Genomic DNA, 23,897 nt, shown 5'->3' on the forward strand with positions numbered 1-23,897 from the left:
TCAAAAATATAAAGGCCAAAGGGAGCGTTCTTTTATTACGTAACGCAAAAATTGGGATTTTTGACCACCCTCCCCCCTTCGTAACAAATCATAACAGATGAGCGAATTCCCCTACCCCCCTGTAACGCGTAACACAAGAGGGCTTTTGTTAATTTGATTTGGTACACCGCGGTGGATTTTCTTGAAATAATTCGAACTGTCAAAAATCCACCAAAGCATCTACCGGTGGATACTTTTCTACCACAGATTTTTGTGCGATCAATGTGGTAGATGCTTTGGTGGATTTTTGACAGTTCGAATTATTTCAAGAAAATCCACCGCGGTTAACCAATTCAAATTAACAAAAGCCCTAAGGTCTATCAGCAAATTTTTATGAATGCTTATATGAAAATTTTGCGTTACATAACATATTTTTTCCAAAGCATCCTACCACATTGATCACACAAAAAACTGTGGTAGAAAAGTATCCACCGGTAGATGCTTTGGTGGATTTTTGACAGTTCGAATTATTTCAAGAAAATCCACCGCGGTTAACCAAATCAAATTAACAATGCAACTTGGGTTTACTTATTTTGTCATTTTTTTATGAAACTATACCTAGCCGCATTCCCAACATCAACTTTTGGTGGATGATTAATGAAATGTTTCATCAGCCAACATTGGCGTTCAAAGCCCAACTCCATGCGACATCCATGCCAAAAAGTATTGAAAATAGAGCGAGCACTCGGAACAAATTTTCTCTATTTTTATGGTATGTACCAACCAAACCCAGTGAAATCAATCCGAATTCTGAAACGGAATCTAATTAGAATCGTATACAAATTCCCTATCAAACGCAACAACCGGTTCCGTGTTTGAACCGGTTGTTGCGTTTGAAACGGAATTTGTATACGATTCTAATTAGATTCCGTTTCAGAATTCGGATTGATTTGACTGGGAAGGTACAACAAGAACAAGATTGTCCGTTCGACGCAGTGGTGAACGCAGAACGCTGTGCCAGTTCGATTTTTCCATCAACTGTCAGTCGAACAATCTACAGGGGTTGCCTTGTTCAATGGTCGATGACTGGCAGGCTATGATGACAGGCGCAAAATTTTGCGTTTGCGTCCAGGTCTGACGGACAATCTTGTTCTTACCTTAACGCCTTTGATGAGGCGTTACTATTTTCAGGCGTTACGAAAAAAAATGGAGCAAAAAAAATCATCACAGCAAGCTCCTACATTTTTTTCTACTGACAGTTGTAAAAATCTGGGTGCAGAATAGTGGTTCGCAAAACGGCCTCAATTGGGTCCTAAAATGAAGTCTAGATTGCTGATATTATTGTTTACAGCGATAAAGCTTATTTTTCTGTGTACAATGACCCTTTGTACGACCACAAAGAGTTTAAAATGGATTTTTAAATCAAATTTGAAAAAAAAATACCTAGCGGTCCTTCTTGACAGAAAAGTTCCTACTTGACAGCTTGTTCGAATGGGACCATAGTTGATCCATCGAAAAAATGTTGTCTTGTCATTATTTTTTTTGCATTAAAATGAAAAAAAAGTGATCAGAAATGGTTTTTGATCGTGTTTTTTACCGTTGTACATAAAAATTGACATAGGGCTTTAATAGAACTGTCAAAGCGGAACCAATTTACTGTTCGCAAAATGATAGCAAGAAGTGGCAAGTATTGTGTTCGATCTATAATTTATTTTGAGGAATAACAAAAGTTGATGGCGTCGAGCTTTTGAGGTATTCAAAATCAACATATTTTATGAAAAAAAAAAACGGATATTTTGAGAAGAGGGATGAAATCGCGATTGGCATAATTCGTCGCTAACATTTCAATAAGCGCTATGTCTCACGCAAAACCAATGTTAATGACTCGTTTTGAAATATTAGCGAAGAATTATTAATAACTATGAATGGCAACTGCCAAATACTATTGAATAATCTTACCCCGATATTATCACTACCATTAAAAGATACATAATCTCGGAACTTCTATTCGGTTGCTCTTCTGATTCACAAAATTCCACCCACTTCTGACATAATTTTTCATCTAGTGGAAAGCAAATAGGCATCTTTTGGCCGCCCATCGTTTAGACTACAAACAAAAAAAGTGCGAAGCACTTAATTTTTTAGCGAAAACTTTAACATTAACAGATCCAAAAAGTTTCGAAACAATTCACATGAGCAGTAAAAAATATGTCACGCTTGAGCTTGAGCATAGAGTTATCTACGTGCGCATGTATTGCGTGTACGTACACGAAAAAGATTGAGGTTAAATTTTGTACCATTTTGTCGGCATTAGATAACTCTATAGCCTTCTACTTTGTTTATGTTTACAGCTGTAGTGCAGTTGTATTAGTGGGGAGCAATGGGGAGCTTTCGAAAATCACGTTACGCATTCTGTCTATTCAGCACCCAGGTAAAAATAAACAAAACTAAATAGTGTCTGTTTTTGTTTCCTGCTAAGTTCTACGTTTCCTGCTAAGTTCTATCTAATTTTCACAAAGAAAAACCTTCTTTGGTAAGTATTTGTAGTTCTTCAAGTTTTCTGTTCTTCCATTTTCAAAAAAAAATCATAAATATTTATTTTTGCAGCACCACGAGCTCTGAAATATTTCCTTCGCCGACGAATCCGTCGTACCCAAGAAATGTAATTCTTGAATACAGTGCTGGCTCCGTGGCTGGCCCTAATGAAACTGGCCGATCTTGTTGTTGTCGCCGGAGACGTGCTGTACAGGAAGTCTGGAGTAGTCGATTTTATTCTTAGGAAATGAAAGATTCAAGATTGTGCAAATAATCGATGACAACCTTCCAAACACCAATCTTGGAATAATTCAAAAGTAAATTCCAATGGTAAAATTCTATTCAGAGATTGCACTTCTGGTCTTTATTCGGTGTTATACCCGAATGGGCCAACTTGCTTTTCTTCTGTTAGAAATCCATCAACAATTGATTTGGGTTTGACAAATCAAAGTCAGTATTGTGGTTCTTTAGTGACTCATGCTGATTTTGATTCTGACCATCTTCCAGTAACTTTTTCACTTTCTCATGAAGCAGTTAGCAGACCCAGAGTCGTGTGGTGTTCGTCGGGGGGATCAGTGTGTGACGTCGCGCGCGAGAATCCGCGAGAAAGTGGTGGAAGATTCTGGAACCATTGAAAAGAAGTTCGCGTCGAGGCCTTGGAAGTTGGGCCATCAGTCGTGTGGTGTTCGTCGGGGGGATCAGTGTGTGACGTCGCGCGCGAGAATCCGCGAGAAAGTGGTGGAAGATTCTGGAACCATTGAAAAGAAGTTCGCGTCGAGGCCTTGGAAGTTGGGCCATCAGTCGTGTGGTGTTCGTCGGGGGGATCGGTGTGTGACGTCGCGCGCGAGAATCCGCGAGAAAGTGGTGGAAGATTCTGGAACCATTGAAAAGAAGTTCGCGTCGAGGCCTTGGAAGTTGGGCCATCAGTCGTGTGGTGTTCGTCGGGGGGATCAGTGTGTGACGTCGCGCGCGAGAATCCGCGAGAAAGTGGTGGAAGATTCTGGAACCATTGAAAAGAAGTTCGCGTCGAGGCCTTGGAAGTTGGGCCATCAGTCGTGTGGTGTTCGTCGGGGGGATCAGTGTGTGACGTTGCGCGCGAGAATCCGCGAGAAAGTGGTGGAAGATTCTTTAACCATTGAAAAGAAGTTCGCGTCGAGGCCTTGGAAGTTGAGCCATCAGTCGTGTGGTGTTCGTCGGGGGGATCGGTGTGTGACGTCGCGCGCGAGAATCCGCGAGAAAGTGGTGGAAGATTCTGGAATCATTGAAAAAGGGATTCACGTCGTCGTGTGTATATTCACTTTCATTTAGTTTTGGAAGCCCTTCCCATAGCATCGTTGCTCGGATGGCACGACGGCGGTAGAAGTGAAAAATCGCGATTGAGGAATTGATAAGTCCTTCTCATAGCGTCGTAGCTCGGAAGGCAACGATTATGTTTCCCTGATCTATTTAAAATTGCACGTCGCCGAATAAATCGATAAATACAATAACATTTAATTTTGAAAGTCCTTCCCATAGCATCGTTGCTCGGATGGCACGCCGGCGGTAGAAGTGAAAAATCGCGATTGAGGAATTGATAAGTCCTTCTCATAGCGTCGTAGCTCGGAAGGCAACGATTATGTTTCCCTGATCTATTTAAAATTGCACGTCGCCGAATAAATCGATAAATACAATAATATTTAATTTTGAAAGTCCTTCCCATAGCATCGTTGCTCGGATGGCACGACGGCGGTAGATGTGAAAAATCGCGATTGAGGAATTGATAAGTCCTTCTCATAGCGTCGTAGCTCAGAAGGCAACGATTATGTTTCCTGATCTATTTAAAATTGCACGTCGCCGAATAAATCGATAAATACAATAACATTTAATTTTGAAAGTCCTTCCCATAGCATCGTTGCTCGGATGGCACGCCGGCGGTAAGATGTGAAAAGTCCTTCTTATAGCGTCGTAGCTCGGAAGGCAACGATTAGGTTTCACTTTCTGGTCATATCATCTACCAAGATGAATCCTGACCTTCCCTTTCCTTCCCTACTAACACAATTCCCCACTTCCCGTGATGCTTGAAGGAGATGCTGTGGATTCAACGGTCTCATGCGGTGTCAACAGGTATAGAGCGACAAACTCTGTGTCTGATGAGTCTGCAACTTCAACTATCGGACTAACATTCCTACCTTTGTTGAACTGCATCTCCTTGGGGGCGCCGGTATTGACTTGAAGCAGAGATCTTCAGGGGTTATACAGTGAGGATGATTAGCTCCCACTAATCATCTGTTGGTTCATTGTGTAACTTCAGCTGATCCGTCAATAACGGAGTAGCAGCTCATTGGCAGTCAACCATGCTCATGCTCATGCTCATGCTCATGCTCATGCTCTCATGAAGCAGTTAGCAGACCCAATAGTCACATAGATGGAACTCCATACAACCTGTTAGCTCAAAAAGTGGGACGATTGTTCAGTTCTGTCACTGGTATAGTGGAAATTTGTCCACGCTTGTCACAGCCTACTCAGCATCAACAACTGTAAAATTTGAATCTATTATACCTCTTGCAAATTGACAGATCAAAACACGTATACCACTTGTTTGTTGACAGAAGCTTAGATTACAGCGATCAATCGTACAGAAATATCTGGAGCAACACGAGAAAAGGGTGGATAAGCATTTTAATAGCTGGAACTATTTCGCAAATTCCGAGCCAACAGTTAACTTTTTCTCAAAACTCGATGTGTAAAACAATAGCTCGCTTTCCCAGCTACCTTCTAACGCTGCGGGTTTTGTTAAATAGTGAAATGTTATCTCGGAATTTGCAAAATAGCTCTAGCTCTCAAAATGCTTATGTGCCCTTTTCAAATGTTGCTCCAGAATATAAAGTTGGAAAATCATGAGAGTATTAGTAAAACTCGCACAAAAGTACCATGCGTAATTCAAGCATTCATTCATTAAATGAAGGAGTTTATGCTGCTTTGGTGACGCGATTTCTTTTCTAATGCTTCAATTTGTATGCTCTTCCTCAACAATTAAAGCTCTCCCTCGTGATTCACTGATAGACGATGGGTTAATGACGTCGTTGATTTGAAAATTGAGAGGGACAGATTTTAGAGCTGCGAATCCCCTCCTCTTCCCATATGTTTGTTCGATGTCAAAGAATTCAAGCCATGCACTACCTAAATACCTGTTTGCAATCGAATAAAAAGATGAGCCATGATATCTGAAAATGCAGTTTTTAATGCACAGTTTTTCCGGCATTTTTGAGCAGGAAAAGTTAAAGAATCGCAAAAACAAACGGCCAACATGAGAGGCAAAACGAAAATTCAAATCATGGAGTGCTGCGATTTTGTTTACTTGAGGCAATGTTTCAGTATACCAGTTTTGATCGGACGAGGGGTCAATGCATATTTCATGTAGCCGGTGCATGATTAAATAAAATTATCAACGAAGATTTAACTTAAAACATTAGAAGCATGATTTAAAAAAATTATCGAAAAAGGATAAAATTTGGAATATAAGAAAACTAGCTAGAAAATTAAAATTTGGTTGTTAGTGATACAAATGCATATTCCGGCATTGCAACGTCACGAAATTTTTCACTTTTTTGCGAAATATGTCTCGTATGATATTAAAACCAGTTCCAAATATAAATTTTATTACAGGTTCGGATTGGAAATTGAATTTTCTACAAGAAGTGAATATGGAAGTCTTTTTTAAGTCGAACTTTTCATTTGCCACATCGATCACTCCGTGACGATGCAACGGAGTGAGAAATAATTAAAATGTAAGTCCTATCAGTCAAAACGGGTCGTTTTTGTCGCTAGAGAATGTGTCATATGCATGTAGCATAAAATTATGAAAAATATCTCGAATAATATTATGAACAACAATCGAACAAATGATATTCTGCGCTACTATAAGCGTTCTTAAGAGATTGGGCACAGAAAAAGAAAATAGAATTAGAATAAAATTGTGATCAACAAATGGGACCAGATTAAAATAAAATAAGGATTACTCACTATCTACATCTACTGACAATAATTATTAGAATCTACAGAACAACGACAACATCAAGGGATGTGTACTGCCGTTCTACGCATTATTGTCCCATGTCAGTTTTGGACGATTTTGACTTTATGATATTTTTAAGTTTAGTTTGAATAACACCAAATAACACCAAGTCTGTTGGTCCCATCGTAACACTTCTACGCATAATTGTCCCACCAAGTATGTTCTTACGCGGAATCATTAGTTTTATTAAGCATTATTTCTTGTTTACCTGTTGTATAGCGATTCTCTTGCTTTGTTTTTGAATACCCCTGACTCAAGGCGGTTCTAAAAACACCCAAAAAGCAAAAAATGAAAATTTGGTTTATTGGACCTTTTCAAAAAAACTCCAGAAATAAGGGTGATAAAATGCTAACTGGGGTGATTAGGGACACACAGGGCGAAAAGGAACCCACGGGACAATTATGCGTAGAAACACAGAAATTCGTCGAAAAATTTCAATCGCGTTTTTTTCAGTTGCCCTTTTTTGAACATGGGACAGTTATGCGTAGAACGGCAGTGTATGTGTGAGAAATTGTCCAAGGCATTGTGCACATTGAAATCAATAATCGTAATCGGCTATGACATTATTTGGCTGGCCGAAAACATTGTTTTCAAATGAGGCAAGTTTTGTAAAAAGAGTTCTGTTGAAAATGCTGTTTAAGTTTAACTGCACGCTGAATTACTGCTAAGTCAACATTATGTTCTCGATGGAAATAAATGCTGTTATCATAATTAAAAATAAAATTCGAAATATTCTAATTACATGCACTATGGACGACCCGTCGATGCAAAAGTGTCATAAAAACTTGTCGAAAAGTTGGAGCTCTCCACCGCTAGAGGCAGCACCGTGCATATCCTCGTTTTTGAACCTGAAGTTCCACGGATGTGCAATAGTTCTGTGTTTTATTATCACAAAGCTAATTGGGACAGGTATCAGCATCATATTGAGAATAATTTAAATCATGATTTTGTTTTAGAAACCAAAGCTGATATTGATTCAGCCTTGGAATCTTTAACTAATGCAATTTTGGATGCTAGGAATATTGCTATTCCTAAAGTCCAAGTCAAATTTGATTCTCCCATTATTGATGACGATCTTCAGCTTCTGATTCGTCTGAAAATGTTCGCCGAAGACAGTATCAACGTTCTCGTGATCCTGCACTGAAGCGAATTCAAAAGATTTGCAAAAGGTTATTGACCACAGATTCACTCTCCTGCGAAATGAAAAGTTCGCAAGAGATGTCGAACAAATTAAACCTTATTCCAAACCTTTTTGGAAACTTTCAAAGGTTCTTGAGAAACCTCAAAAACCAATCCCTTTTTTAAAAGATGGTGATAATATTCTATTAACTAATGGGGAGAGAGCTCAAAAACTTGCTCAGCAGTATGAGAGTGCTCATAATTTCAACTTGAATGTTCTGAGTCCTATTGAAAATCAAATTTCAATAGAATTTCAGAATATTGTTGAACAAGAGTTTTCATCAGATAATGTTTTTAATACGGATCTGAATGAAATAAAATCTATTATCAAAAAAATTAAAAATATGAAAGCCCCTGGTGAGGATGGCATTTTTTACATTTTAATTAAAAAATTACCAGAAGCAACTTTAAGTAGCTTGGTCAAAATGTTCAACAAATGTTTTGATTTGGCATATTTTCCCAGTAGTTGGAAAAATGCCAAAGTAATTCCGATTTTGAAACCGGACAAAAGTCCTGCCGAAGCTTCAAGCTATCGGCCCATTAGTTTGCTTTCATCTATTAGTAAATTATTCGAAAGAATAATTCTTAATAGATTGATGACGCACATTAATGAAAATTCAATTTTCGCTGATGAGCAGTTTGGATTTCGCCTTGGGCATTCAACTACTCATCAGTTGTTGAGAGTTTCAAATTTGATTCGAAGCAACAAAACTCTACTGGCGCTGCTCTTCTAGACATAGAAAAGGCATTTGACAGTGTTTGGCATAAAGGTTTGATTGCAAAATTGAAAAGGTTTAATTTTCCGATTTATATCGTGAAAATTATCCAAAATTATTTGACGGATCGTACTCTACAGGTATGTTATCAGAACAGCAAATCTGATCAACTACCTGTACGTGCTGGCGTCCCTCAAGGAAGCAATTTTATACAATATTTTTACTTCTGACTTGCCTGATTTGCCCCCAGGATGTCAGAAATCACTTTTTGCTGATGATACAAGCATCTCCGCCAAAGGTAGAAGCCTTCGTGTCATCACAAGAAGATTACAAAAAAGCTTGGATATTTTCAATTCTTGTTGTTGTTGTTGTTGTTTTATTATAGAGGTTTTACACTCCACGTGCATTCGCCTCTTTTTCAAAAGAAAGATGGGATAGAATTAGAGGAAGATTTCACAAAATTTGTATATACATTTGATTATATGGTTTCGTACAGGTGAGTTTCTCGTAAAAATTTCAGCAAGCGATTTGCCCCCAGGATGTCAGAAATCACTTTTTGCTGATGATACAAGCATCTCCGCCAAAGGTAGAAGCCTTCGTGTCATCACAAGAAGATTACAAAAAAGCTTGGATATTTTCAATTCTTGTTGTTGTTGTTGTTGTTTTATTATAGAGGTTTTACACTCCACGTGCATTCGCCTCTTTTTCAAAAGAAAGATGGGATAGAATTAGAGGAAGATTTCACAAAATTTGTATATACATTTGATTATATGGTTTCGTACAGGTGAGTTTCTCGTAAAAATTTCAGCAAGCGTTGTTCTGATTCGGGTTCGTGTCCTAATATTTCTCGGATTGAGTTCGAAAGCAAATTTTCCTGGCGTTGAGCGGTATAGGAAGGGCAATCAACGAGAATATGTTCCACAGTAATAGGTACTCCACATGTGAAACACATTTCCCTAGGGCCCAGTCCCATGAGGTGTCGATGAGTTAGTCTGGTATGTCCTATCCTAAGTCAGGACATAATGCGTTGTTCTGTTCGGTGTCCTCGATCATCCCAACTTTTGGTGGTTCCTTTTATTTTCCTAGTGAAGACGTCTCTGGTTATGTGCCACTGGTTTTCCCAAACTAGTTCGAGTTGTGAGTTGATCCATCTATTAACGTCTTGTTTGGGGAGTGGCGTTATCCATGCCTCAGCACGGTACCCTTCACCAGCAAGTTTGTCAGCTTTCTCATTTCCGAGTATTCCGCAGTGGCTTGGGACCCAGCAGAAGGTAATGTCCGTACGGTTTTCCAATTTCGATTCTAATGTTTGAATCAGGGCATTTTTGGATTTTCCAGATTCAACATTCAAAAGAGCGCTTGCAGAGTCTGTAAAAATAACTGTTTCGTAAATGCGATCCTCCTGGGTCATGTCGACAGCTATAATGAGGGCAGCAGTCTCAGCTGTAAATATAGAACATTTGTTATCAATTTTCTTAGATATTGACCAATGAACACTGTAAGCTCCCATTCCGACTCCGTGTCGGGATACCGATCCGTCTGTGTAAATGTGTTGATGTCGTTGATATTTTTGTTCCACTCTTTGTTTGAAAACTGCTCTTTTTGAGCAGCGGTGTCCGTAGGTTTGATTTTGTGATGAATTTTCCAGTCAATTTTTGGTTTAACATCGTCCCATCTCCGTTCTTGAACACGGGGAAGCTTGGCCACTTCCGGTAGTGAAGATCCTATCTTTTCCCTTAAGATTTCGTTCGTTTTCCTTAGTAAGGTGCTTGATTCTTCGGGAATTTTCTCCATAACACTGGTTGTCCTTTTTGCTAATATCAGCGCTGCTTTCAGGAGAAAAGGTAGATTGCCAGATTCTATCATAATTGATAGAATCGGTGAGCTTTTGAGATGGCCTGAGGCACGCCGTACAATTTCGTTGTAGACAGGTGTTAGAGTGTTGACTAGTGCAGAAAATGCAGCACATGTTAGTTCAATTCCATATACTAGCTTTGAGGTGATTATGCTGTTCCCAACTTGAATGATTGTCTTCCGGTTGCTTGTTTTGTGTCGACTGCTGATTGTTCTAATGAGCTGAATACCGCTTCTACAACTTTCTTTAACTTCTCTAAAGTGTTGGTTATAATTGAGGTTGCGATCCAATGTTACACCAAGGATTTTGATTTTTTCCCTATTGGGAAAGTTTACTCCATTGAGTACGATAGGTCGTTTCCAGTGATGGTGACGAGTTGAGCAGCTATGCAGGATGGCACACTTCTCGCTGGCAATTTTGAATCCCACACTATCCGCCCACTTTCCTACAGCTCGGACAGCTGCCTGCATTTTGATTCGGTTCCTAGCAAATGTTGGTCCGTGAGTTATCAACAAGATATCATCAGCAAATAGTAATATGTGTGTGTTTTTGGGAAGATCAAGAGAGACGTTGTTCATGCCAATCAGGAAAGCGGTTACTGCTAGGACTGAGCCTTGTGGTACGCCATTTTCTTCGACGAATAGATCTGACAGTGTGTTCCCGATGGCGACCTGAAATGTTCTATCAGATAGAAAATTTTTCAGGAACATGGCTAGACTTCCGTTGAAGCCCCAGTCCTGCAACTGCCTTAGTACACCCGTTCTCCATGTTTGATTATACGCTTTGGAAATATCAAGAGCTGCCAGGTCGATGTGATGCCCTTGAGTTCTAGCGTCATCTAGGATATCCCCTAGACGGGCGAAATAGGTACCCGATCCCCGGCCTTTGCGAAAAGCATGTTGTTGATCGATGAGGAGATTGTTTTCTTCCAGAACTGTGGTTAGTCGGCGGTTGACCATTCTTTCAGCAACTTTAGCTATGCAGCTTGTGAGACTAATTGGTCGGTACCCAGTAGGAGAAGACGCATTTTGGCCTTTTTTTGGGATTGGGATAACAATACTTTTTCGCCATTCTTCGGGAAATGATCCGGAAAGCCATAATTTGTTGATCGCGTTGAGGAGAGATTTCTTCGCTAAGTACGGTAAGTGTTTGAGCATGGGGTAGCCTACGTCATCTGGTCCTGATGATTTACTGTGCGCGTTATCTAAGGCTCGTAATAGTTCGTCCATACTGAAACACTTGTTGTAGTCTTCGTTTTCGTTCGATGCATCAATTTGAAACGAAACGGGATTTTCCTCTGCTGTTGATTTCAACCTCTGAAATTTTGAGCTGTAACCTTCTGTAGCTGACAATTTCTGAAAATACTGCCCAATTTCCTGAGCAATCAAAGCAGGATTATCAGTTAAAGAGCCGCCAACTTCCATGGAGAGTCCACGCGTACGGCGTTTCCCACTAAGAGCATTTACCCGACGCCACATTTCAGTACACGATGTTTGGTTGCTGATGCCGTCGAGAAACTCTTCCCAGCTTTTCTTTTTACTTTCTTCCATTACTTTGCGTGCATGATTCCTGGCAATTCGGAACATGTTCAGAGCATCATCTCGAAGGGGGCTTTCGTTTGATAACTTTTTGAGTTTTCTGAGCGCTTTTCTCCTGGTCTTAATAGCATCTTCTACTTCTTTGTTCCACCAATAAACAGAACGGCGGCCGGGTTTGCCACTGGTTCGTGGTATGCTTGCTTCGGCTGCCTTGAGGATAGATTGTGTTATCTCGGAAATTGTGTATTCACGATCTGCTTCTAATCTCCTTTCAATCTCCAATTCGTAATCATTCCAATTTGCATCTTCGTAGCGCCATCGTCGTCTTCGGGTTGTGCTTGGGGAAAGCCCACATGCGTGAATCTCAATGGGATTATGATCACTGCCGTGCGTATCCGTGTGTATGCACCATGTTAAGGTGTTGATAAGGCTTTGAGAGCAGAGACTGATGTCGATACACGAGTTTGTCGTTCCCCGGTGATAGGTGTGACTACCGTCGTTCATTACAATAATGTTGTTGGTTTCGGCTGCTTGACGGATTGCCTTCCCCCTACCGTCCTCACGAAGACTGCCCCACAGCGGGTCGTGGGCGTTAAAATCTCCCAAAATCAAAAAAGGAGATTCAAGTTGATCAATGAGCTTTTGTAGTTCAGTTGCGAAATTAGATTGGCCGTACGTTGGAACATAGATCGACACCACAGTTACTTGCATTGGATGTTCTAGTCTCGCTGCAACAGCAATTAATGGCGTTTTGAGATCGATAACTTTATGTGTTGTTGTAGTAAGCACTGCGAGAGCAGCATTTTGGTGAAGGTTTATGCCGTTTTTGGTGTACCATTTATATTTTGCTCCAAGCCAGTGATCAAGAGATGTTCCCGTTCGCGTGTGCGTCTCTTGAATAGCCAAGCAGGTTGGAGGGCTCAATTCTGTTAATAGAGCTAGATCATTGATGTTGTTACTTAGTCCATTCATGTTCCACTGAATCGCCAGTCTTCTTCTTTCAGAGTTGAGACCGCAGCACGCAAATTTATGTCCTGTGGAAGATGTTGTGGGGGAGGTATTTGCTTGGATGTTGTGTTTCGAGGTTTGACTTGCCTGAGCGAAAGGCAACCTCCCCCCACCCACTGCTGTCGAAGGATCATCAACCGTAGCTGGGACATCTAAGATCTAAGGGTGGGTGCGAGGGCATGCCCGGGGTTTGAGGACCCCAATCCATTGTCTTCTTTGGTTTTACTTGTTTTTCGTCGGGTGCGAGCTGAAACGGGTTGTGAATCGGTAGTCTGTGTGATGCGAGATTTAATGTTGCTACTTGCCTGAGATGGCAAGTGACCCGCACCGACAGCCGCTGAAGGGGCATCGATCAACGCCGGTACATCTTCTAGCGGGGTCAGTGCGGGTGATTGCCTGGGGTTTTTGGACCCCGATCCATGTTTGTTTTTCGTGAGATGATCTCCAGTTCCATTACTAGTTATTGAGGTTGTTGTTTGGTTGGTTTTAACAGTGTTTATCGCTTTGGTTGAGTTTTGCTGGTCGATTGCGGTAGAAGAGCCGGCCGCAGGAGTAGATTCACTGTCAACAGGTTGGGGTATAACGTCCTGGACAGTTAGTCTATCTCTCTGCGCTCCCACTTCTGGGAGTGAAGGGGGTACTACACTTTCCCTCCCTTCAAACCGGCTGTTTTGGTTTTTACTAGGGTTTTTAGTGTTGAACGTTTTTTTCGGAGTTGTTTTGTCCTTCATTGAGAACTTCCGAGTCGGTTAGCATGACAAATTCTTGTTGAATGGGTTCGATATTATCAGGTGTGTTAAATGGGATTTTTTTGTAGTGGGCTTCGGCTGCGTCCGTCTGGTGAGGTATCATCAGGGTTGATTGGTCTAATCGGTCGTTTAGATTTTAAAGTTTGGATTCCAGGTTTATCCTCCGTAGCAGCTGGTTTAAATGGTGCTGTTTCTAGATTTGTGTAGTCTTTTTCCTTGCGTAGTTCACGTTCTAGTAAGTCATGCATTTTTGTAAGTTTCTGTTCGAGTTGCTTAATTTTCTGGTCTTTTAATTTGGTGATTTCGATTAGTTTAGCGATTTGCTCATCTTTTTTCTGTGTAGCTTCCAACAGGTGATCTAGCTTTCGTTGGTCGAGGCGATTTTGAGCCGCTACCTGCGCGTACGTACCGTTTCCTTGCTCGACACGCTCGCGAGCTTCGGGAAAGCTGAGGTTTAGGTCGATCTTTGTATGTACAATACATTCCTCGTGTTTGTACACTGGACAAGTTCGGTTTCCTGGACGGTGGTTCCCTTTACAGTTATGGCAATTAGGAGATTTGGTGCATTCGTCCCCATGATACGATTCGGAGCAATTGAAGCAAATTTTGGTATTCGTACAGCGTGTTTTCAGGTGACCATATTTGAAGCATCCGAAGCATAACATCGGGTTAGGATAGTACGGTTTAGTGGCTACGCGTAGGAGACCGACTTTGACGTGTTTAGGGTATGTCGTTTTGCTGAAGGTGAGAATGAGTGCTGTTGTGTTCACTCTTTCTCCATTTACTTTCCGAGTAATTCTCTTGACGTAGGAAACCTTCTGATCTTCGAGGTGCTTCTGAATGAACTCTTCAGTCAAATCTAGCAGGTCGACGGAAGAGATAACACATTGACACGTGTTAAGCTTGGTGTGAGTTTGTATGATGATGTTAGTTTCGTCCAGCAGTTTGGTCATTGTAAGTAATTTTTTTGCTTGTTGAGGTTTCCTTGTGTGTAGTATGTAACTCGCTCCTTTGTTTTCGCTTTTTGCTGATTCGACTGGTCCAGCAAATTGCTCAACCGATTTCCCAATGATGAAAGGATTTTTGGGAAGGTCTTTTCCTCCAGCGCCGGTCATTTGCAGGATAATTAGTTCACCAAGCGTGTTGCCTGGGTCTCCCCACTCGGGATAGGTTCTTCCGAGAGGTGCACCCAGGCCACCACCACCGCTGGTGGTGGCCATTTCAATCGGATTCGTTCTCTAAATCTCGGGCTGTGTGCACGGTGTTGATAACGATACCAATACACACAGACGATGGCAGTAGTCACCCACTGCCTACCCCTGATAGCAAGATTGAGATCTTCCTTTGTTTAGAGAGTGTTCACTTTCAAGGTCGATGTGTTTAGGGTGCAGATATTAGAATGTCTTTCTCGCTTCGATTAGCTAATTAGATACTAACAAAGCTTTTCGCGGTGCTAATCGACCTGCAACCACTGGCACAAGGTCAGGATCTGCCACGCGCGACGAAAACTGCGAAGCCTGTTCGATATCGCGTGAATGTACTAGATGTAAGTACGGAGCGTGATAGAGGCAACTGTATCGTTCTATGGTATGGAACGAACTCATTTTCAATTCTTATTTGAAAGAATGGAAAATTACTCCAAATGCTGCAAAAACTCAGCTTATTATTTTCCCTCACAAACCAAGGGCTGATTTTCTTAAACCAAAAAGTCATCACATTAAAAAGATGAATGAGGTAAATTTAAATTGGGAGGATCAAGTAAAATATCTTGGACTTGCTTTTGACAAAAACCTTACTTACAAGGATCACATTGAAAGTATCCAGGTTAAATGTAACAAATATATTAAATGTTTGTATCCACTTATAAACAGGAATTCTAGACTTTGTCTCAAGAATAAACTGTTAATTTATAAACAAATTTTCAGACCTGCCATGCTTTATGCTGTGCCGATCTGGACAAGCTGTTGCTTAACCAGGAAGAAAAACTTCAGAGGATTCAGAACAAAATTCTGAAAATGATTCTGAAACTTCCTCCCTGGTTCAGCACCAGTGAACTTCATCAATTAGCCGAAGTTGACACTTTGGATGTTATGTCCAATAAGATAATTGATGCATTTCGACAAAAATCATTGCAGTCTTCAGCTGCATTGATCCGCTCTTTATATACCGTCAGTGGGGGTGACTATGGGTCAAAAAACGATACACCTCTCGTAATTCCTAATAACAAAAACAATTTAAACAACATTGAAAATCTTTCAACGTAGATTTGTTCTTAGATAGTTTACTGACATTTTCCCAAAATATGGTGGATTTTGATGAACACTACCTTTTTTATATATATATATATATATATATATATATATATATATATATATATATATATATATATATATATATATATATATATATATATATATATATATATATATATATATATATATATATATATATATATATATATATATATATATATATATATATATCAATTATCTTATTGGACATAACATCCAAAGTGTCAACTTCGGCTAAAAGTTCACTGGTGCTGAACCAGGGAGGAAGTTTCAGAATCATTTTCAGAATTTTGTTCTGAATCCTCTGAAGTTTTTTCTTCCTGGTTAAGCAACAGCTTGTCCAGATCGGCACAGCATAAAGCATGGCAGGTCTGAAAATTTGTTTATAAATTAACAGTTTATTCTTGAGACAAAGTCTAGAATTCCTGTTTATAAGTGGATACAAACATTTAATATATTTGTTACATTTAACCTGGATACTTTCAATGTGATCCTTGTAAGTAAGGTTTTTGTCAAAAGCAAGTCCAAGATATTTTACTTGATCCTCCCAATTTAAATTTACCTCATTCATCTTTTTAATGTGATGACTTTTGGTTTAAGAAAATCAGCCCTTGGTTTGTGAGGGAAAATAATAAGCTGAGTTTTTGCAGCATTTGGAGTAATTTTCCATTCTTTCAAATAAGAATTGAAAATGAGTTCGTTCCATACCATAGAACGATACAGTTGCCTCTATCACGCTCCGTACTTACATCTAGTACATTCACGCGATATCGAACAGGCTTCGCAGTTTTCGTCGCGCGTGGCAGATCCTGACCTTGTGCCAGTGGTTGCAGGTCGATTAGCACCGCGAAAAGCTTTGTTAGTATCTAATTAGCTAATCGAAGCGAGAAAGACATTCTAATATCTGCACCCTAAACACATCGACCTTGAAAGTGAACACTCTCTAAACAAAGGAAGATCTCAATCTTGCTATCAGGGTAGGCAGTGGGTGACTACTGCCATCGTCTGTGTGTATTGGTATCGTTATCAACACCGTGCACACAGCCCGAGATTTAGAGAACGAATCCGATTGAAATGGCCACCACCAGCGGTGGTGGTGGCCTGGGTGCACCTCTCGGAAGAACCTATCCCGAGTGGGGAGACCCAGGCAACACGCTTGGTGAACTAATTATCCTGCAAATGACCGGCGCTGGAGGAAAAGACCTTCCCAAAAATCCTTTCATCATTGGGAAATCGGTTGAGCAATTTGCTGGACCAGTCGAATCAGCAAAAAGCGAAAACAAAGGAGCGAGTTACATACTACACACAAGGAAACCTCAACAAGCAAAAATTACTTACAATGACCAAACTGCTGGACGAAACTAACATCATCATACAAACTCACACCAAGCTTAACACGTGTCAATGTGTTATCTCTTCCGTCGACCTGCTAGATTTGACTGAAGAGTTCATTCAGAAGCACCTCGAAGATCAGAAGGTTTCCTACGTCAAGAGAATTACTCGGAAAGTAAATGGAGAAAGAGTGAACACAACAGCACTCATTCTCACCTTCAGCAAAACGACATACCCTAAACACGTCAAAGTCGGTCTCCTACGCGTAGCCACTAAACCGTACTATCCTAACCCGATGTTATGCTTCGGATGCTTCAAATATGGTCACCTGAAAACACGCTGTACGAATACCAAAATTTGCTTCAATTGCTCCGAATCGTATCATGGGGACGAATGCACCAAATCTCCTAATTGCCATAACTGTAAAGGGAACCACCGTCCAGGAAACCGAACTTGTCCAGTGTACAAACACGAGGAATGTATTGTACATACAAAGATCGACCTAAACCTCAGCTTTCCCGAAGCTCGCGAGCGTGTCGAGCAAGGAAACGGTACGTACGCGCAGGTAGCGGCTCAAAATCGCCTCGACCAACGAAAGCTAGATCACCTGTTGGAAGCTACACAGAAAAAAGATGAGCAAATCGCTAAACTAATCGAAATCACCAAATTAAAAGACCAGAAAATTAAGCAACTCGAACAGAAACTTACAAAAATGCATGACTTACTAGAACGTGAACTACGCAAGGAAAAAGACTACACAAATCTAGAAACAGCACCATTTAAACCAGCTGCTACGGAGGATAAACCTGAATCCAAACTTTAAAATCTAAACGACCGATTAGACCAATCAACCCTGATGATACCTCACCAGACGGACGCAGCCGAAGCCCACTACAAAAATCCCATTTAACACACCTGATAATATCGAACCCATTCAACAAGAATTTGTCATGCTAACCGACTCGGAAGTTCTCAATGAAGGACAAAACAACTCCGAAAAAACGTTCAACACTAAAAACCCTAGTAAAACCAAAACAGCCGGTTTGAAGGGAGGGAAAGTGTAGTACCCCCTTCACTCCCAGAAGTGGGAGCGCAGAGAGATAGACTAACTGTCCAGGACGTTATACCCCAACCTGTTGACAGTGAATCTACTCCTGCGGCCGGCTCTTCTACCGCAATCGACCAGCAAAACTCAACCAAAGCGATAAACACTGTTAAAACCAACCAAACAACAACCTCAATAACTAGTAATGGAACTGGAGATCATCTCACGAAAAACAAACATGGATCGGGGTCCAAAAACCCCAGGCAATCACCCGCACTGACCCCGCTAGAAGATGTACCGGCGTTGATCGATGCCCCTTCAGCGGCTGTCGGTGCGGGTCACTTGCCATCTCAGGCAAGTAGCAACATTAAATCTCGCATCACACAGACTACCGATTCACAACCCGTTTCAGCTCGCACCCGACGAAAAACAAGTAAAACCAAAGAAGACAATGGATTGGGGTCTTATAAACAGGAATTCTAGACTTTGTCTCAAGAATAAACTGTTAATTTATAAACAAATTTTCAGACCTGCCATGCTTTATGCTGTGCCGATCTGGACAAGCTGTTGCTTAACCAGGAAGAAAAAACTTCAGAGGATTCAGAACAAAATTCTGAAAATGATTCTGAAACTTCCTCCCTGGTTCAGCACCAGTGAACTTCATCAATTAGCCGAAGTTGACACTTTGGATGTTATGTCCAATAAGATAATTGATGCATTTCGACAAAAATCATTGCAGTCTTCAGCTGCATTGATCCGCTCTTTATATACCGTCAGTGGGGGTGACTATGGGTCAAAAACGATACACCTCTCGTAATTCCTAATAACAAAAACAATTTAAACAACATTGAAAATCTTTCAACGTAGATTTGTTCTTAGATAGTTTACTGACATTTTCCCAAAATATGGTGGATTTTGATGAACACTACCTTTTTATATATATATATATATATATATATATATATATATATATATATATATATATATATATATATATATATATATATATATATATATATATATATATATATATAGTTACCCTATGACGTAAAAGGGGTCTGGGTAACTTCCAAAAATCTTTACTTTGCCGTAGCCCTAAGGCTTGAAAATCTTTCAACGTAGATTTGTTCTTAGATAGTTTACTAACATTTTCCCAAAATATGGTGGATTTTGATGAACACTACCTTGAATGCCAATAGTTTGAAAATTGACCCAATCTCACCCCTTAGAGGGGGTGACATTAGGTCAAATGAAACTAAAATGATGCTCAAATACAACGATATGGTAAAAACAAGTCATCCAACAGTGTTTCTTGTTCGAGGGAATCGTATTGACAGCTACAATGTTTGAAGTGGAGATTTTCAAACATTTGGGTAGTTTTCGAGCAATTCTAACAAAAGTATTAGAAAAATGATTTTTCGAGAGGTCATTTTTGGCCAAAAACGTACCTCAACTTTAGACAGCTGCCAAAATAACAGGATTTGTTTTAGGAACGAGATTTTTTCAGCGAAGTCATCTTAAGATGTCCCCTACACAACCCTTTTAACAGAATTCAGTTTCAATGAGAAGAACCTGAGAAATAGTAAAATCCGTAAAAAATCACTTTGACCCAATCTCACCCCCCAGACCCAATGTCACCCCCACTGACGGTAGTTTATAAGTTAGTTTTAAGGTAACCCTTTTCCCTTTTGTACATGTAGGACCTCCTACATTTGAAATCACTGAATAGCGAAAGCTACAATATTTCATGAATAAATGAAAGTTGCTAGTATTTAAAATTGAGGTGAAAAGTCATCGATTGTGATTGGACGCTCAATAATATTTTAACTGAATGAATGTACATTAGGGTGGTCCAAATCCGGACTTTTTTGGGGCTACCCCCTGAAATCAAAGATTGACCCATCACTAGGCTAAATTCCAAATTTGAGCTCATTCTGACCACGGGAACCCCTCCCTCCAATCGCTTAAAGTTTGTATGGGAAAAATCGTCAAAATGTATGGAGAATAGCAACTGTTTTACTTGTTTACCTGTGGAAGGCGCCATAATCATCCGATTCTTACCATTTCTCAAATGTAGAACCTTCATGAAATTTAGAACAACTTTCCCGAAGACACCATATTTTTAGGATTTTTTCCCGCGAAGTTATTAGCGCCCAAAACTGACCCTTTTTGCGCGGCCAGCTGTAAGGGGCTACCTAACAACGATGTTTATTTCCAATTCGTACACGCACGTGCTCTCTCTCAGGTTCAAACTCTGTTACGAGCTTGCTCGTCTGCCTGCCTGCCTGCCTGCTTACCAACAAGCGCGCGCTGTTTCTCTGCTTGGACTTTTGTCGTCGTCGTCGTTTTCGTTTGCTATCCGCTGCGCTGCGTTTCTGGCATTTTTTTTTTTCATAAAATTATTTTTATTAGGTCCTTTTCGGTACTGGGACCTGGTTAGGACCGAGTCGGCTTTTGTAATTACATTTGACTTAATAATTACAGAGGATCTTGTGCGTTTCTGGCATGTTTATTATAATTTTCAACTAAAATAGCAGGATTGCCTAGGCTCAATTAAAAAATTACAGCAAATGTCATGAGAACAGGGTTTGTTTGTTTTTCCAAGCATTACACGCATATGCTAAAGAAACATGATAATGATTCAATTACTTAAAAAAAAATCTTCAGGTAATACAAATGTTGTTCCTTTAGGTAGTTTGCTTTAACAAAAATATACTTCAGTACAAATCAGAACCAATCAAGGCAATTTTACAATAATTGCTGCACATTTTCATTCACTCTCTAAAATTTTTTTTTATTCTTTCTGGATTTTTTTTCTGTATTCCTAGACCACCTGCAACAAATATTGCAACTGTTTATCATGTTTTGTCAGTTTACCTGTAAATTTTTCGATTTAGGAAACATTTCTTTCTGCACAATCGTTAACTACCTTCAGATCTTGCAGTTGCGGCCTTCCTTTAAGATACTCATTTGGATCCAGTTTAAAAAAAATGTAAATAAAATTCCTTCCTTTTTTATCTAAAAAAAACTGCATGGTATTTCTTGTAACAAAAGCAGATAAATTAAAATCCAAAACGTTTGCAATTAAGTTTGGATCAGAACAGATGACGATTCATGGATGAACTAATTCATCAAATTTGTATTCTCTCTCACACGCTCTTATATTATTTTATCTATTGTTGTGTTTTTTTTTTCTTTTTGTTGATCACATATTACATTAAATTTTATATCTCAAAACAAACCTGGTATTTTAGTTCAAAATTATAATTAACATGTCAAGAACGCAGCGGAAAGCAAAAGAAAACGACGACGACGACAAAAGTCCAAGCAGAGAAATAGCGCGCTGTTTACCTACAGGCAGGCAGGCAGGCGAGCAAGCTCGTGAGAGAGTTTGAACCTGAGAGAGAGCACGTGCGTGTGCGAATTGGAAATAAACATCGTTGTTAGGTAGCCCCTTACAGCTGGCCGCGCCAAAATGGTCAGTTTTGGGCACTAATAACTTTGCGGGAAAAAATCCTAAAAATATGGTGTCTTCGGGAAAGTTGTTCTAAATTTAATGAAGGTTCTACATTTGAGAAATGGTAAGAATCGGATAACTATGGCGCCTTCCACAGGTTAAAAAGTAAAACAGTTGCTTTTCTCCATACATTTTGACGATTTTTCCCATACAAACTTTAAGCGATTGGAGGGAGGGGTTCCCGTGGTCAGAATGAGCTCAAATTTGGAATTTAGCCTAGTGATGGGTCAATCTTTGATTTCAGGGGGTAGCCCCAAAAAAGTCCGGATTTGGACCACCCTAATGTACATGGAAAACAAAATCTGAATATAGCATAGCATAGCATAACGGGTCTGCACCACGCTGTAGGGGGTGCCACAATGGTCAATTCAATATTCTTAGACAATTTGATTGCTGCCCGGTACAACCAAGAATATCTAAGAACGTAAATTTCCACACTGTGCTCCAAGGCTACGCCCATACAGTCACGTGGGGATTTGGGACGGGATGTTTTTGTTGTTCACTAGTGGCAAAAGTGCAGGGAACCCATGCGACTTTTAAAAGTGAACGGAATATTTGTGGGAGGTTTGGAATGGGGGTTAGGGGAATTTCATCGGGCCGATGAAAATGGTTGAATGCGTAATGTATTAAATGATTTGAATGTTTGTAAGTGTAAATGTGAGTCTGTAGTGTATTATCTAATAAGCATATAGTTTTGTAATAATGATAAATAATAAATATAATAAATATAGTAAATAAAATAAATATAATATATATAATAAATACAATCAAGATGATTCCAGGAAGCTGTAAAATAAAACAGTTATTTAAAATATAAATGCTCCAGATGGTCCCCATGCTGTTTTAGAAAGTTTCGTTAACACAGTCCAACAAGATTTTGTCTCTGAGACGAGTATATGTGTTCCTAGTAGAATTTTGCCTGCTGAATCCGAATCCGGGTCCAGAATTGCTCCAAATGGTCCCAATTTTGAGATACACCCGTTTGAAATGTTAGTTTAGGCCAAAATTAGCTACTTTATCGACTATTTTACAAAGAACTATTGAATAAACAACTAAACCAATACATGTATCTTAAAGTTCACTTTCTCCCTGGTTTTAAAATTTGTTTGTTTCTACGCATATTTATAGCCATTTTAAAATTATATTTTCAGTTGGTTCTCATTCAGCTTTTTCCAACTTGCATGCAAGTCAAATTCTAATTTTAAAATGGCTATAAATATGCGTAGAAACAATCAAATTTTAAAAACCAGGGGTGTTTCAGAAAGGGGAATACGTGAACTTTAAGATACATGTATTGGTTTAGTTGTTTATTCAATAGTTCTTTTGTAAAATAGTCGACAAAGTAGCTAATTTTGGCCTAAACTAACATTTCAAACGGGTGTATCTCAAAATTGGGACCATTTGGAGCAATTCTGGACCCAGATTCGGATTCAGCAGGCAAAAATCTACTAGGAACAAATATTCTCGTCTCAGAGACAAGAAACATTTGATTTTTTGTTGAACTGTGTAATTGGAAAACAAAATCTGAATATATATAAATAAAAAAAAATCGATGACAACCTTAAAAATACGAACAGCAATTCTGTAATTCTGTTGAGCAACGGTTTTTTTTTAAATAAAGTCATAGGTCGGCAAAACATAAACCTTTTGCCTTCCTCACTGAGGTAAGGCTATAATCACAGACAAACAGACGTGAAACTCTTTTCTATTCCATCGCCAACGAAAACGGTCAATTCAAATTCAAACAAGCAAAAAACATGGATGCCACAGTACCGCAACGAGACACGATCAAGAATGATGTCGCCACCGTACACTTTGACGTTTCTTGAATTGATTGGTTGTGTGTGTGAGCGCGGGATATTTCTGTTTATGCCGCTTGATTGCTGTTGCAGCAGAACAAAAAGCACGAGGTTTTGTGAAAATCAAAGGAAAAATTGCATAAGAACATCGTTTTGATCAAAATTGATTCAAATTTGCTATGAAATGATTCAGGAGTTTTTGATAAACTAAAAGAACTGTTATTTTGGGAGATTTTTGAATCCACGTTGTTGTTTTTTGCATCATCAACTGCGAAAGCAAAATATTCCTATTGAGATTCT

General features: G+C 39.6%; 1 long non-coding RNA gene across 1 annotated transcript in view; it reads left to right on the forward strand.

The window, feature by feature from the left end:
* The first annotated feature begins 2,400 nt into the window (after window positions 1-2,400).
* Window positions 2,401-23,897, forward strand: part of LOC119766780 — a 33,447-nt gene continuing 11,950 nt past the window's right edge. Inside the window, exons 1-2 of the long non-coding RNA XR_005277120.1 lie at window positions 2,401-2,512; window positions 2,587-2,844. This is a non-coding gene — a long non-coding RNA (uncharacterized LOC119766780). The remainder of the gene's footprint in view (window positions 2,513-2,586; window positions 2,845-23,897) is intronic.

This window comes from Culex quinquefasciatus, chromosome 2 (genome assembly GCF_015732765.1).
Source record: "Culex quinquefasciatus strain JHB chromosome 2, VPISU_Cqui_1.0_pri_paternal, whole genome shotgun sequence".
NCBI classification, from domain to species: domain Eukaryota; kingdom Metazoa; phylum Arthropoda; class Insecta; order Diptera; family Culicidae; genus Culex; species Culex quinquefasciatus.